Here is a 17,665-nt window from a genome sequence, read left to right on the forward strand (position 1 = left end):
ATACAGCCTTTGCGTCCCTTCCCACTAACATTAAGAGATCGGCCCTACTACGGGACACCATTATCACATGGAAAGTAGTGCGTAAGCATTATGGTCTTCCATATCGCATTTCAAAACACATGCCTATATGGAAGCATCCAGATTTGTTGGCGGGAAGGCATAGTCAGCTACTCCAGAGATGGAGAGAGAGAGGGATAGCGACACTGGGAGACATGTTCCAGGAACAGGAAGGGAGATGGCTGACCCTACAGGAAATACAGACAAAGTACAATTTCAAACATCCCCAACATCTACAATATTATCAAATATTATCTTCATGCAAAGCGAAACTGGCGGACATATCCGACGAGATCCACCCCAACCTGTTTGACTCATGGTTCCTAGGCACACACCACAGGTCCATATCGCAACTGTATAACACCCTAAAGCCAGTACTATTAAAGGTGACACCAGCTCAGGCATTTATGAAATGGGAAAAGCTATTTGGCTTGCCTAATATTGCCAAACATGTGGAAATGGGGTTGGTAGATCTCAGAAAACATATAACAAACGAGAAATGGAGAGAAACCCACTTAAAAATCCTCCATCATGCCATAACCAAACCAGATAGAAAGACTTCATGCCCGAGGTGTGGATCACCTCGCACAAACATGTACCATGGGTTTTGGGCATGCACCAAAATACAGCCATTCTGGAAAGAAATGGCATCTTTAATGCAACAAATAAGCAGATTTAAGGGGCTCTTGGGGCCAATGGAAGTTTTTTTACATGTCCAGCATGATGGAGGGTCCGACGACACAGAAGTAACCCACTTGCCCCCGATTACACATGCGGCATTGATGGTGGCAAAATGATGCATACTCCAGAAATGGTTGGTACCAGATATCCCGCAATCAAGTGAGGTTGTACAGGGGATGAAAAACCTATTCTAGTTAGATAGAATGGATGTTCTAAAACACAAGGATGCACAAGGGGGGAAATTTTTTGGGAAATGGAAACTATTCATAACGGAGCATTTCACGGGGGAGGAGGTATGCAAAATGATCGATCCATTCACGGGATCACCTTGGTACCTGATAGAGGATCTCAAGGGCACCTTGGGAGTGTTGAGAGCGCGTAGAACATAATATCTGTAACTTTGAAATGATATTTAGGCCAACTCGGTTAGGAATGTAGCTTCATGTGGCTCCAGTTTAGGTTATTCATGTTTATACTTATATTAAAAAAGTTTTTGTATGCATTGTTCCTCAGGGATATTCATTGTTAACGCTGTACACCAAATGTTATGGAAATTCTTGTAATGACCTTCAATAACTATCACATAATGATGTAAACAACTATGAGCTTAGTGTCATTGTGGGAATGTGATTTTCATACCATCAGCAATAGGTGATTATATTCCTGTAACAGTTTATTGCATATTATGTTATGTGAAAAATCTTCAGAAAATCAATAAAAATATGTTTAAAAAAAAAAAAAAGTGATTTTATCGTGCAGACGCTTCAAAGCATAAGAAAAACTATATACATCTGGTATCACCGTAATTGTACCGAAAATAGTACCAATGAAATCTACAGATTGTCCCGCAACAAATAAGCCCTCACCCAGCTCCGGTGGAGAAAAAATAAAGACGTTTTGGCTCTCATAATATGGCGATGCAAAATGTGCAAAGTGTCTAAAAGCGGATAAGATCGGGCGCCATTTATCAGTGTGACACCGGCCACATATCTGTGGATAATTATTTATTTACCCCATTATTATACTCTCTTATTATACCCCTGATGTTCTCCGCACAGCTTACATATGCCCCCACATCATAACTGAAATACCAGCAAAACCACAAACAAAACAACTAGCGAGCAAAATCCACGCTCCAAAAGCCAAATGGTGCGCCCTGCAGCGTGCCCAAGCAGCAGGGTACGTCCACATATATGGCATCGCCATACCAGGGAGAACCCGCTTAACAGTTTGAGGTATTTGTCTTCAGTGGCACGAACTGGGCACAAAATATGGTGCACTAAAATGGCACATACCTGTGGAAATTTGCAATTTTCACTTTGCACCATCCACTGAGCATTCATTTCTAATAGAAAAAAAAATCCTGTGTGGTCAAAATGCCTTGAGGGGTGCAGTTTCCAAAATGGGGGTCACTACTTGGGGGTTTGTTTTACTATTTGACCTCAGAGCCCTGCCGTTGTGGGCTAATGCTGCGAAAATCACCAAAATAGGTCTCACATGCGCCTTTCACTCCTAAGCCCTGTCATATGTCCAGGCCAAGGATAAATGATAAATGCCTTGAGGGGTGTAGATTACAAAATGGGGTCACTTCTCATGGTTTTATACTCTACTCTGGTACCTAAGAACGCTCTGCAAATGCGACATGGTGCCCCTACACCAGTCCAGCAAAATCTGTGCTCTAAAAGCCACATGGCACTCCTTCCATTTTGAGCTCTGCCATTTGCCCAAACAGCAGTTTAGGGCCACACATGGGGTATTGCCGTACTCGGGAGAAATTGGGTAACAAATTATGTGTTGTTTTCTCTCCTATTACCCCTTGTGGGAAAAAAATTGGGTGCAAAACTACATATTTTTGGGAAAAATAATAATTTTTCATTTTCACTGCCTCATTCTAATACAATCTATGAAACACCTGTGGGATCAAAATGCTCAGTACGCCCCTAGATTATTACCCTGAGGGGTAAAGTTTCCAAAATGGAGTCACTTCTCAGGGGTTTCTACTGTACGGGTACCTCAGGGGCTCTGCAAATGCGACATGGCGCCCAAAAAACAATCAACCAAAATCTACATGCCAAGTAGCACTCCTGGCATTCTGAGCCCTGCGGTGTATCCAAGCAGCAGTTTATAACCACATATGGGGTATTGCCGTACTCGGGAGAAATTGCTTTACAATTGTTGGGGCGCTTTTTCTCCTTTATTCCTTGTGAAAATTAAAACAATTCAACATTTTAGTGGAAAGAATGTAGATTTTCATTTTCACTGCATAATCCCAATAATTCAGCAAAAAAACTGTGGGGTCAAAATGCTCACTATACCGCTAGATAAATTCCACGAGGGGTATAGTTCCCCAAATGGGGTCACTTTTGCCGGGTTTGCACTATTTTGGGCCCTCAGTGGCTTTGCAAATGTCACATGGGGCCGCAAACCATTCCAGCAAAACTTGAGCTCCAAAAGTCAAATGGCGCTCCGTCCTTTCTAACTTCCGCCATGTGTCCAAACAGCAGTTTATTACCACATATGGGGTATTGCTGTGCTCAGAAGAGTTTGCTTTACAAATATTGGGGTGTTTTTTCTCCTTTATCTGTTGAAAAATTGAAAAAATCTGAGCTAAAACTACATTTTATTAGAAAAAATTGAGATTTTCAATTTCACGGCATAATTCCCATAGATTCAGCAAAACCCGTGTAGGGTCAAAATGCACACTATACCCCATGAAAAATTCCTTGAGGGGTGTAGCTTCCAAAATGGGGTCACTTTTGGGGAGTTTCCACTGTTATGGTCCCTCCAGGGCCTTGCAAACACGACATGGCACCGAAAACCAATGCAGCAAAATCTGCGCTCCAAAGTCCAAATGGCCCTCGTTCCCTTCTGAGCCCTGCCGTGGGTCCAAACAGCAGTTTATTACCACATATGGGGTATTGCCGTAATCGGGAGACATTGCTTTACAAATGTTGGGGTGCTTTTTCTCCTTTATTCCTTGTAAAATCTAAAACATTGTATGTTTTTTCAGAAAAAAAGTAGATTTTCATTTTCACAGACCAGTTCCAATAAATTTAGCAAAAAACCTGTGGGCTAAAAATGCTAACTATACCTCTTAAAAAATTCCTTGAGGGGTGTAGTTTCCAAAATGGGGTCACTTTTGGGGGGTTTCTACTGTTTTGGCACACAAGACCTCTTCAAACCTGACATGGTGCCTGAAATCCACCTGGTGCTCCTTTGCTTCTGAGGCCGGTATTTCAGTCCATTACCGCACTAGGGCCACATGTGGGATATTTCTAAAAATTGCAGAATCTGGGCAATAAATATTGAGTTGCATTTCTCTGGTAAAACCTTCTGTGTTACAGAAAAAACTGTATTACAAATGAATTTCGTAAAAAAAAATAGAAATTTGTAAATTTCACCTCTACTTTGCTTTATTTCCTGTGAAATGCCTAAAGGGTTAAAATAATTTCTGAATGTGGTTTTGAATACTTTGAGGGGTGCAGTTTTTAAAATGGGGTGTTTTATAGGGAGTTTCTAATATATAAGGCCCCCAAAGCCACTTCAGAACTGAACTGGTCCCTGAAAAAATAGCCTTTTGAAATTCTCTTGAAAATGCGAGAAATTGCAGCTAAAGTTCTAAGCCTTGTAACGTCCTAGAAAAATAAAAGTACGTTCAAAAATCGAAGCAAACATAAAGTAGACATATGGGAAATGTTAACTAGTAAATATTTTGTGCGGTATTACTATCTGTTTTACAAGCAGATACATTAAAATTTTTGCACATTTTCTCAAAATTTTGGTGTTTTTTACAAATAAATATTGAATTTAACGACAAAAATTTTTCAGTATCATAAAGTACAACATGTCACGAGAAAACAATCTCAGAATCGCTTGGATAGGTAAAAGCATTCTGGAGTTATTACCACATAAAGTGATACATGTCAGATTTTTACAAAAATCGGCTGTGTCCACAAGGCCAAAATAGGCTGTGTCCTTAAGGGGTTAAAAGATGTGTTCCAATACTTTTGTCCATATAGTGTAAACGTATATTGTAATAATGTTGTTGCTAGAACAATATATGTTAAGTGAACATTTTTTTTTTATCATACAAGCTATAGACTTGGATCAGCTATGGGATCAGTCTGGCAACTTATGAGTAAGTCCAAGTCTGAACATAGTTAAATAAAAGTTCAGGAACAATCAAAAGAAGGAACAGACTGCTCTATGAAACACAGGTAACTCTCCAAATCCCTAGTACAGCCAGACTTGGTCACGGCCCAATCAAGAACACATCAAAGCACAAACATCATCGTTCATGCTGCAGGCTGGGAACACTTTACTATGATATCAACTCCAAGTGATGGAAGAAGAAGATCTCACCACCCACCTTTCCTCAATGTTACAAGATCACTGGTCCCACACCGTAGAGTTCCCAAATATTTAACCTATAACACAAGTTTATGATGAGAGCTCTAGTCATGTAAGACACCCATGAGATCATGTCCCTTTCCACATCTTTCAATCAAATAATAAAATAAACACTGAGATTGATGTGTAAAGTACGTTTCCAGCATCCGTCATGGCTCATCAGCCGAGAATGAGTCACCTTAGTACAGACAGTAAAGAATGAGCCGAAACTATAAATATATATTCTTCATATGGAAGTCTACTTAAAAGGACTGTCCTGTTTAGAATAATTTTTTTTCATGTACCCTATTAGGGAATTCTGAGTTAAAAGAGAGGGGTCCTCTGTTCAGAATCCTTTCTTGGCAACAGTGGAGAGCAGTTATAAAGAGTGTCTCTCGCTCTGGAGGACCTGTTCTGTCCTGCATTACACACAACCCATTGATATGAATGGACACTATGTAATGATTAATTTGCCCTGTGGTGGCACTGCACCACAGGGCAACACTTACTTTAACACTTACTGCCAGGTTTCCCCACAGATTACAGCTGACCTGTAGTTGTCCTAGCAGGGGGACACTCTGTTATCAGCTAGAATCTCCGCATGAAAATGGTTACCAAGCTTGCGAAATGAAGGAATAAGTAAGCATTGTGACTTATCTAACAGTTGCGCGCATAAAAAGTTAAAAATGATGCCCCTTTCAGGTGATGCTTGACGCCGTCACACTCCGAACCACCTGAGAATGTAGGTCCTGTTGTCCTGTCCCATTTTTATGACTTGAATACATGATCCACTTCCTTGCTTGCTGACATTGCAGCACCTGTGGGAACCACATCCCCGTGCGGGTTCTCACCACCCATAAAAATAGGCAAGAAATTAATCTGGAATAGGCCCACTCTCTCTAGAGGTCCCATAGTAGCTGCATAGGCTACCCCTATGGAACATATACTCTTAGGGTATGTTCACACGAGGGCGTCCGTTACGGCTGAAATTACGGGGATGTTTCAGCCTGAAAACATCCCCGTAATTTCAGCCGTACCGGCATGTGCAGGCGCTTGAACGCCGCGTCCATTACGGCCGTAATTAGCGCTGCTATTCATTGGAGTCAATGAATAACGGCTCCAATTACGGCCAAAGAAGTGACAGGTCACTTCTTTGACGCGGGCGTCTATTTACGCGCCGTCATTTGACAGCGGCGCGTAAATATACGCCTCGTGTGAACAGACAAACGTCTGCCCATTGCTTTCAATGGGCAGATGTTTGTCAGCGCTATTGAGGCGCTATTTTCAGATGTAATTCGGGGCAAAAACGCCCGAATTACGTCCGTAAATAGGCCGTGTGAACATACCCTAACTGTCTAGCTAAAGCAATACTGCCTCATGTGAGGATCAAACCACCGCTCAACCTCTTGAGACCTCCAAATATCAATGTGCCGCAATTCTGGAACTCTAAAAAAAACGCAAAACCGTATAGAGTGTTCTGGTAGACCCCTAAAAAATTTCCATATAGGCTGTACATAGTTAATAAAATCCATTTCACTACACAGTTAATACAAGGTAATGCTTAGATTATATATATTGGTCTCATGAAACCATGTGCTCTTTGTAGATGTTCTACAGCCCCCACCAGCCATGGAGACATTCTAGCCTAAGCACTAGAAATGGCTTCTAAGGGAAATCATCCATTATATAGGTTTTAACACAGTCTGTTCTCACAGAGGTTTTTCTAGAGTCCCCTTTACATTCATTACCGTGTTTTTGGCATAGAGCGGTCATAAATATCCTGTTAGGGCTTGCGCATTGTTACACACCAATGCTTCTCAATAGGGAACAAGTGACGCCCTTACACCAATTCTCAGCTGGCCAAATGCATGCCTGGAGAATGCCCTTTAAAGCTAATAAATCTGTGTTAATCTGACATTGATGACATGACTGTTCATTGGCAGAACTGTTTGTCCTATGAGATGGCGCACATGTAGAGACATGAGAACAGATTTTCCTAATTTGATTTAAAAAAATAAAACTGAAATACGACACAAACAGACGATTAAATTACTCCATGTCTTCTTCTCCTGCCATGGCTATGTTTCTATTTTTCGCTATTTCAATCCTTCGGGTATAACACAGTGCAACTTAATAAGTAGATTTTGACAAGACGAAGGAAATGTTTTGGATGTATATTATGTAGGTACTTAGATAAAAGCTCCGTGACTTGGCAGGATTGCAAACAATCTTTTAAGATTAAGGTTGATAGATATGACCCCCCCTCAGGGTTGTCACTTTACAAAAACGGCCAGTAGGGATTGAACAAATTGTGAATATTGGAAAGAATAGGAAAAAAAATAGGAGAACTGGAGATACATAATAAAAGATCCCACTGAGGTAAGCCGAGGTGCAAATCTGCAAAGTGTGGTCAAAAGCCTTACTAACAGGGCCGGCACCCGGTGTATGTTGTCTTTGGGTGACAGAGTCACAGTGGGCCGCGTGTCTACCTCACCCTAGGTCTGACAATCATAGAGCAAATTTATCCAGATTGGTATGTACCCACCCAAGTTCAATGGGCCTCGGCATCTGCCCAGGCCTGTCTTGTGCTGAAACTGGGCCTGCCAACTGCCCCAAATGAGAGAAGTTGGGCCCAGTACATTATGTGCTATAAAAGAGCATATATTTTCTTATGCCCTAAAAGTCTTCCAGTTGTACGGAGTGCAAATTCGCCAATCTCTCAGGTGCCAATATTTGAGGCAGAATTGTCCAGGCAGATCCTTTGCTTGCATGGAGTTTCAGGTTGCGTTTAGGGCGTTTTTATAAGACACTTTTTTTCTGTTTTGTAGGGTTTTAACTCCTGTAAATCTATAGGACTTGCTAAATCTATAGGATTCTAACATCGGAGGGCCAATATGGCGTGTATAGGCTTTAATAGGGCATTGGACAGGAGTTTTTGTTGTCAGACAACCCCTTTCACATTCCTAATTATTCTCAGCAACGTCTATCATTTGTCGCATGAGCATAGGTTTACATACACCGTGACATTGTGAAGCTAAAGAATCATATCTTTCCTCTAGACAATCGGCACTGAAACTGTGATATACAAATCCCGGGGAAAGTGCCTGTCTCTGGAGCAGTGAGAGATGGTTGTGAGCCACAACGCCAAGAGATCGTAGAAGCCATAAAACGCATATATATTACTATATTTTCCATCGACATAGGCCTATGAGGGCTTGTTTATTGTGGGACAAGTTTTTTAATGGCAACATTTTGGGGTATATATAACTTATTGATTAACTTTCATTAACTTTTTTGTGGGAAATGAAAAACTAAAAACATAGCAATTCTGCCATAGTTTTTTTAATGAAAAAACGAATCAAAAACAGGCCGTACTTACTAAATGGGCAGGTAAACACCAGTTCCCAACAGGAGGCAGACAAACCATAAATGCTACATAGAGAGAGAGAGTGCTCAGGTGTAATAACTAGTGATATCCACTCCTAGTATTCTTGAGGGGAGTGGCTGCTCAGTATTATCACTGCACACAACGAAAGCTGCAAAAAATGTGCCAGTTGCACGGTGTAACGTATCACGGTGTAGCCAGATCACATCCTATTGGTCACCCCCATACTATCAGATCAGGCGGGCAGCCCTGCACGCCACACCAGACAATGGCACACTATTGTCCCCCAACATTGCGAGACCTGGCTGCCACCTAAAAAAAAGTATCCATGATAAACATGAGGTATTAGTTGATATTTTGGCCCAAGTACGTAAGCTCGCAACCTGTGTCAAGTGTCCTCATGGTATTGCGAGTCCCTACACTATAACTTTTCCGGCAAGATACGCTACACCGTGCGAACTCCATATTTTTTGCAGCTTTGGTTGTGTGCAGTGATAACACTGAGCAGCCACTCCCCTTAAGAATAGTGGGAGTGGATATCACTAGTTATTGCACCTGAGCCCCCTCCATGTGGCATTTGTGGTTTGTCTGCCTCCTGTTTGGAACTGGTGTTTACCTGCTCATTTAGTAAGTATAGCTTATTTTTGTATATTGGTATGTCCCATAGTTTTAAATTCACGGCGTTCACCATGTGGTATAAATAACATAATAACTTTATTCCCGCGGTCAGTACGATTACAGCGATACCCAATTTATAAAAAAATAAATATGTTTTACTACCTTTGCACAATTAAAACACTTTTCCCACACATTTTTTGTTGCGTTGCCGCATATAAATGTTATTATGTTTTGTACGATTCCTTCTTTTTTTATGGAGTATTCTTTGTGATTTTAATGTTGTAAATGTGTAGTAAAGCTAAGGGTATGTTCACACGGCCAAATTTCAGACGTATACGAGGCGTATTTTGCCTCGTTTTACGTCTGGAAATACGTCTCAAATACGTTGGCAAACATCTGCCCATTCATTTGAATGGGTTTGCCGACGTACTGTGCAGACGACCTGTTATTTACGCGTCGTCGTTTGACAGCTGTCAAACGACGACGCGTAAAAATACAGCCTCGTCAAAAGAAGTGCAGGACACTTCTTTGGACGTTTTTGGAGCTGTTTTCTCATAGACTCCAATGAAAACAGCTCCAAAAACGGACGTAAAAAAACGGCGCGAAAAATGCGAGTTGGTAAAAAAACGTCTGAAAAGCAGGGTCTGTTTTCCCTTGAAAACAGCTCTGGATTTTCAGACGTTTTTGTTGACTACGTGTGAACATACCCAAAAGGGGTTGTCCGCTGCCTCTCTCTTCAGCCTGATCTGACGTCTCGCATGGAGAGACGCTGCTGCACGCCAGGCGGGACTGTTGCCGAGGCAATTGTCCTATGCCCAGCAAATATCGTGCACGTGTCCTATTCTTATTAATAGGACATATGCATGAAACTTGACACTGGACAGCCCCTTTAGGTTTTAATATAGGGGTATATTTTTTTCTCTGAGGTGAAAAATGATGCTTCTACGGTTCTTGTCCTTCTTAAACATAAGCATGGCTTCTCACCTCCTCACTGAACCTATTAGCTGCCCTTATCTGACTACACATCCTTACTAGAGGAGATGGTGGTGGAGGGCACATAATGAATTTGGAGAAATGAGGTGCCGTAATCGCTGATGTACTTCACTTGCTGCACAGCGGATTGCTCAGCCTCCTAATCACGGGATGTAGTTTAGGTAATGTTACCTGCTAGAGATGGAGGAGGCAGCCGCAGCGATGTTACATCATTTCATGGCACAGCCTCCTCTCGTGTCAGCCAGTGCCTTCCCCTGCACTACAAAAATACATGGCGGCTGTCTAATAGACCTCCCCAAATCTTCTGGTCTAGCAGACAAAGCAAGGGCTTGCGAGAAATGGGTTGGGGACCCATGATCTTGGGGGTACCGGCAGCATACCTCCCAACCATCCCGGATCCAGCGGGACAGTCCCGGTTTCTCACCGCTGTCCCGGGCGGTCTGCAAAATGTCCCGCTGGGTGCTGCAGCTGTATCAAAACTGTTGATCGCTGCTGACAGGCGCCCTGCATGCCAGACGACTGTAGCAGCGATCAGCATCAAAAGAAGGCAGGAGTCTTGCGGCGGTGTTCTGACTGGGATCGATGCCTGCCCGGGAGTGGACCAGTCCAGTCACCTGACCTGTCATCTGACCTCACCGGTCAGGTGAGGTCGGTGAGTGACATCAAAGCAGAGTGGCAGCAGTAGGGCCGGCTACCGCTGGTGGCATTGTGGCACGATATGTAAGGGGGAGGGGGGGTTGTGTGGCACTATGTGTAAGGGGGAGGGGGGGTTGTGTGGCACTGTGTAAGGGGGAGGGGGGTTGTGTGGCACTGTGTAAGGGGGGGTTGTGTGGCACTGTGTAAGGGGGAGGGGGGGTTGTGTGGCACTATGTACAAAAGGGGGGCTGTGTGTGGAGCGATCTACAGGGGGGCTCTGGTGGATGATTTTTCCATTGAAAGGTAGCAGAGTTACACAACTGGAAAAAAAAAATCCCCATCATGTAACTCTGCTACCTGTCAATTGAAGAGTCATCCACCACAGGGTCTCCCTCTTGACTTTCATTGTTCTCAGCCTTTTGGTTTGTCCTGCAGCTGCTGCCGCCGTGATGAGCAAATGTTATACCTAAGATAGGAAAAGTAACACAAAGACAATATAACCTGAAATATATCTGTGATATCCGGACAGTCTAGAGATCTACAGTGAGCATGTGCGCTTGTTATTTTGAAGAAGGATCTGGCCGTGATTTGATGTGTTTATGCCGGATATTGGGCGTGGTTAGGGGGCGTGGCTTATAATGTCCCTCTTTTCCAAATTCAAAAGTTGGGAGGTATGGGTACCGGTGGTGGCCCAAACTTCAGGCTTTCTCCTGTGCACTCTAATAGAGTACAGCGGAGAAGGTAAGAATAGAACTGTGGCTGGCTGAATTATGAAGAAGCGGTAATGTGGGTCAAGGGTGTACGCAGGAATTTTCAAAGGGAGGAGGTTTACGGCCATACATAGGCCCCATGCATACGACCGTAGTTTTCATCCGTAATTACGGATCAGTTAAATACTGATGAAATTGTGGACCCATTCATTTCTATTGGCCATGGACACCTTTCCACATATTTACGGATGTGTTTACGGGCCATAGAAAAGATCTGCAAAATATATAGAACATGTCCTATTCTTGTCCGCAATTGTGGCACAAACTCGCCCATGGAAGTCTATGAGCACTTCCGCGGACGGCTACAGATGTGCATCTGTATTTGCTATCCGTATTTGCAGACCGTAAAAACCCTTAGGCTATGTTCACACAGAGTATTTTGCAGGCAGAATTTCTGCCTCAAAATTCCGTTTGGAAGTTTGAGGCAGATTTTCCTCTCCCTGCATGCCGATTTTCGCTGCGTTTTTTGCCCGCGGCCATTGGGCGCTGCGAGCATAAAATGCTGCGAAGATAGATTGAACTCGACGGGAGGCATTTTCTGGCCGTTTTTGACTAGCTTTTTGGTGCGGTTTCCGCGTCAAAAAACTCGTCAAATTACTCCGTGTGAACATAGCCTTACAATGGAGTGAATGGTGCCTTAGGCCCCATGCACACAACTGTAGCAGTAATCCCAGTCTGTTATTACGGCCATCCGTGGACGGTCCTCTGCATTTGCAGGCCATGCACCAATTATAAAGTATGGGAGCACGGTCCATAAAATAAAAAAATAGGACATGTCCTATTTTTTTCGGAAGAAATCTACGGTCGTGTGCATGGGGCCTAACATAGTAAATGCATCCATACAAAATAACACATATGGATACATTTACACACATACATACTTTCAAACTCATATACACACACATATACACACTGTGACACACACATATATGTGTATGTGTGTGTGTATATATTTGTGTGTGTGTGTGTGTGAAACACATATACAAACTGTGACAGAGTAGGGTGGGCGCAGCAAGAAAGGACTGCTCCAGTTAGCGCTGATGTAAATAGGCAGAGCTTAATAGGAGAGCATTAGGCCTCATTCACACGGCAGGGTTTCCCGGCCGGGTGCCGGACGTTCATAAATCGGCCCCATAGAAGTCTATGGGGCCGGGTAATACACGGCCATCACCGGGATGTGTCCTGAGTAATGGCCGGGTTTTCCGGCGCTTGCGCTCTATCTCCTCCTCCTCACAGCGCAGAGTGCATATTGAGGAGGAGGAGTTGATGCCATTCTGACGAATGGCATCGCTGTACACTGTGTGGCAGGGCCGGGGTGTACAGCAGGTGGAAGGGAGTGCTGCGCTGGCTCCCTTCCCCTGCTTGTTTTCCTGGCCCGGCGACACCTTCGATGGCGCCGCTAGTAGCAGAAGCTGCTGCTGCGGCTGCTACTACTGTAGCGACGCCACTATAGCAGAGCGGGGAGGTATCTCCCCGCTCTGCTATGTGCTAGCCGCACTTTAGCTCCTTGAAGGAGCGGAATCCCCGGTTTTCAGGGATTCCGCTCCTGGACAGAGCGCTTGATGTCTCTGTCCATATCTGGGCAGTGACATCAGGGGAAACTCCTGAAGTGGAATCCCCGAACACATGGGGATTCCCCTTCAGGAGTTGCCGCTGATGTCACTGTCCAGATCTGCCCGGCCCGGCACGGATGCAAAACTTTATGCAAACCGGCCGGCACTCGGTCAATTTTACCGGCCGGCACTCGGGCTCGGGCGCGACCCGTTCGTGTGAATCCCGCCTTAAAAGTACCATACACTGCAATACTTATATTTTGCTGTGTATGGTAGCAGCGATGTGACTATCAATTATTCAAGTCCCCTAAACAAAAAAAAAATGTAAAAACAAAATAAAGTTAATAATATACAAAAAAATGTAATTACTAAAAAGTTAAAAATATATATTTTTCCATTGTTTCCCTAAAGTAATGTAAAAAATAAATAAAAATAAACTTAATTGGCATTACCGCATCCGGTAAAGTCTGAACTATTAAAATAAAACATTATTTAGCCTGCAGGGTGAACACTGCAAGGCTGGGTTCACACGACCTATTTTCAGGCGTAAACGAGGCGTTTTACGCCTCGATTTACGCCTGAAAATAGGGCTCCAATACGTCGGCAAACATCTGCCCATTCATTTGAATGGGTTTGCCGATGTACTGTGCCGACGACCGGTCATTTACGCGTCGTTTGACAGCTGTCAAACGATGATGCGTAAAATGACTGCCTCGTCAAAGAAGTGCAGGACACATCTTTGGACGTAATTTGAGCCGTTTTTCATTGAATTCAATGAAGAACAGCTCTAAATTACGGCCGTTAATGACGCCTCGCAAAATGCGAGGACGAGCAACTACGTCTGAAATTACGGAGCTGTTTTCTCCTGAAAACAGCTCCGTAATTTCAGCCGTAACGGAGGCTGCCGTGTGATCATACCCTAAAAATAAAATCGCCAGGATTGCTGTTTTTTGGTCACCCTAGGCTGGGTTCACACGACCTATTTTCAGACGGCTCCAATACGTCGGCAAACATCTGCCCATTGCTTTCAATGACCTTTACGATGTACTTTGCCGACGAGCTGTCATTTTACGCGTCGCTGTCAAAAGACGGCTCGTAAAATTACAGCCTTGTCAAAAGAAGTGCAGGACACATCTTGGGACGTAATTGTAGCCGTTTTTCATTGACTCCAATGAAGAACAGCTGCAAATTACGTCCGTAAAAGACGCGGCCAAAAACGCCAGGACATGTATTTAGGTCTGAAATTCAGGAGCTGTTTTCTCCTGAAAACGGCTCCGTAATTTCAGATGTAAATGCAGTTATTGTGTGCACATACCCTAACAACCAAACTGGTACCAATAAAAACTACAGGTCACCCTGCAAAAAACCCTAGCTCTCAGATTATGGCGACATAAAACAAATTTTTAACACATTGGGTGGAATTTATTGAACACTCTACTTCAAATTTGCCACTTTTGCATTTTTACGCCGCCTCTGCCACTTTTCTAATGAACAGGTAGGGCTTAGTGTAAAATGGGGTGTGGTCTGTCACAGACTGAAAAATTTACTCTCATTTACGCCGAAACTGGTGTAAATTAAAGCGGAAATCTACTCTAGCTTGTAGCTGGCGTAGATTCCCTTTCAGTCACACGAATTGCCAGAGAGGTGCCTCTTAATAAATGTCTCGCATCTTACTCCATTGATCTTTATTTTAAGACCGGCGTATGAAACATCAAACCTAATAAGTCTCCCCCATTGTTCTCATTTTGTAAAAGTAGTAAAACATAAAAAAAAATATAAATTTGGTCTTGCTGTAATTGTAGTGACCCGCAGAATAAAAATAGTCATTTTTACCACTTGGTGAAAAAAAACAATGGAGGAATTGGGATTTTTTTTTCCATTTTTACCCGACAAAATTATTTGTAACATTTTTCCACTATATTATATGGTACATTAAATGGTGCCATTAAAAACTACAACTCGTCCTGCAAAAACAGGCCCTTCGTATATGTCTGTCGACAGAAAAATAAAGTTGTGGCTTTTAGAAGGCGGGGAGGAAAAAACGGAGATGGAAAAACGGCTGGAGTCAATGGGGTTGACCAGAATAAGAAAAATTATCCTTTTTTTTTTTTTTTTTTTTCTAGATACTGGGATCGCCCGACATTCATCCAATGTATATGACCATATTTAGTTATCTTGGTTTCCTACACAGGTAGCAACTACAGGATGAAAACCATTAACCCCTTGCGTACCTTCGCCGCAATAGTACGTCGCTGGCCGCTTATTGCAGCGTACCTTCGCCGTACTATTGCGGAGAAGGAATAAACGGTCACTATGTGAAATCACATAGTGATATAACAGCGGCGGCAGCTGTCATTGACCGCTAACCGTCTCTGCTACCGGCCTGGGGACCAATTAGCAGTCCCCAATGCCGGCGATTGCTGTGATTGGTCAGTCTCTGAAGACTGACCAATCACAGCCGTCTGTGACGTCGTCTGCAGGAGAAAGCTCCTGTCACTTTCTCTGATCTCCTCATTTCTGTGAGATCCGTGAGGAGATCAGAGAAAGCGGTGTAAAAAAAAACAACACTATTAACCCCTTCCCGAAAATGGGCGTATAGTAACGCCCTGAGGATGAAGCGGGCACAGGAGCTGTGCTCGCTCCATCTTCATCGGATGTCGGCTGTAATATACAGCCGACATCCCACTGCAACTACAGCGATCACTGTCCTCTCTCGCTGTAGTTTAACCCCTTAAATGCCGCTGTCAATAGCGACAGCGGCATTTAGGTGATTGATACAGAGGGAGGGGCTTCCCTCTGCACCCCTTTGCCCCCCCCCCCCCGCGAAAAATCGCTGGGTTCTGATGGTTGCAATGGCAACCAGGAAGCCTAGCAACGGCTTCCTGGTTGCCAGGTACGGGAGCCTATTAGGTCCTGCCCAAGGCAGGACGTAATAGGCTCAACTGTCAGTTGTAAAGTGACAGTTACAATACACTGCACTACATCAGTACATACAGAAGTAGTGCAGTGTATTGTACAGTGGATCAGAAGATCAGATCTTCCAGTCTCCTAGTAAGTGTAAAATAAAAATTTTAAAAAAGTAAAAAAAAAAGTTTTAGATAAATAAATAAATACAAGTTTTACGTAATAAAAACAATAATCGCCTTGTTTCCCTGATCAAGCCCTTTATAATTAGAAAAAAATGGAAAAAAAGACAAAAACTAGACATAATAGGTATGGACGCGTTCGTATTGGCCTGACCTAAAAAAAATCATATTATTTATCCTGCACGGTGAACACCGTAAAAAAAATACCATAAAAAACAATGGCAGAATTTCCTTTTTTGGTCACGTTGTTTCCAAAATAATGGAATAAAAAGTGATCAAAAAGTCGCGCGTAGCCAAACATGGTACCAATAAAAACGACAGTGTGTCACGCAAAAAACAAGCCCTCACAAAGCTCTGTCGACAAAAAAATAAAAAAGTTATGGCTCTCAGGACATGGTGACACTAAAACATTTTATTTAGAAAAAAGTGTTTTTATTGTGTAAAAGTAGTAAAACATATAAAAACGATATAAATTTGGTATTGCCATAATTGTATCGAACCGCAGAATAAAGTAAACATGTTCTTTATACTGCACAGAGAACGCCGGTAAAAAATTATAAAAAAAATAGTGAAAGAATTTCTGGTATTTGGTCTCCTCACCTCAGAAAAAATGGAATAAAAACTGATCAAATTATCGCATGTACCCCAAAATGATACTAATAAAAACGACAGCTCGTCCCATGAAAATCAAGCACTCACACAGCTCGTCAACGGAAAAATAATAAGTCCTGACTCTTGGAACGCAATAATGCAAAACGACGGGCCAGACTAATTTATACGTGCAGCAGTTCTTCACCTAAAACCCCACTTCATCATTGCCTGGCGCCCCCACTGGTAGACCCTGTAAATGCAGCGGAAACTATGACATTTTGTGGTCTTGTGCTACATATGGGGCTAGTGAAGAAGTCAAAGATTAGACAATGCTGGAGTGCGGATGTTGTGTACAACACCACGGACACCCTTTAGAAGTGCTACTCCTGCACCCAAAAATCCGGCCTGTGCATGAAGGATTGGTTCAAAGCGTACGTCACTGTCCATGGATCATTTTATTATTCATTTTCCCCATTATTACATCATCCTATTATGACCGGTTGCACTCCGCACATCTTACATATACCCTGATGTACTCCACACAGCTTACATATACCCTGATGTACACCGCCCAGCTTACATATACCCTGATGTACTCCGCACAGTTTACATATACCCTGATGTACTCCGCACAGCTTACATATACCCTGATGTACTCCACCCAGCTTACATATACCCTGATGTACTCCTCACAGATTACATATGCCCTGATGTACTCCGCACAGATTACATATACCCTGATGTACACCGCCCAGCTTACATATACCCTGATGTACTCCTCACAGATTACATATACCCTGATGCACTCCGCCCAGCTTACATATACCCTGATGTACACCGCCCAGCTTACATATACCCTGATGTACACCGCCCAGCTTACATATACCCTGATGTACTCCGCCCAGC

This window comes from Rhinoderma darwinii, chromosome 5 (assembly GCF_050947455.1).
Source record: "Rhinoderma darwinii isolate aRhiDar2 chromosome 5, aRhiDar2.hap1, whole genome shotgun sequence".
In the NCBI taxonomy this organism is placed as follows: domain Eukaryota; kingdom Metazoa; phylum Chordata; class Amphibia; order Anura; family Rhinodermatidae; genus Rhinoderma; species Rhinoderma darwinii.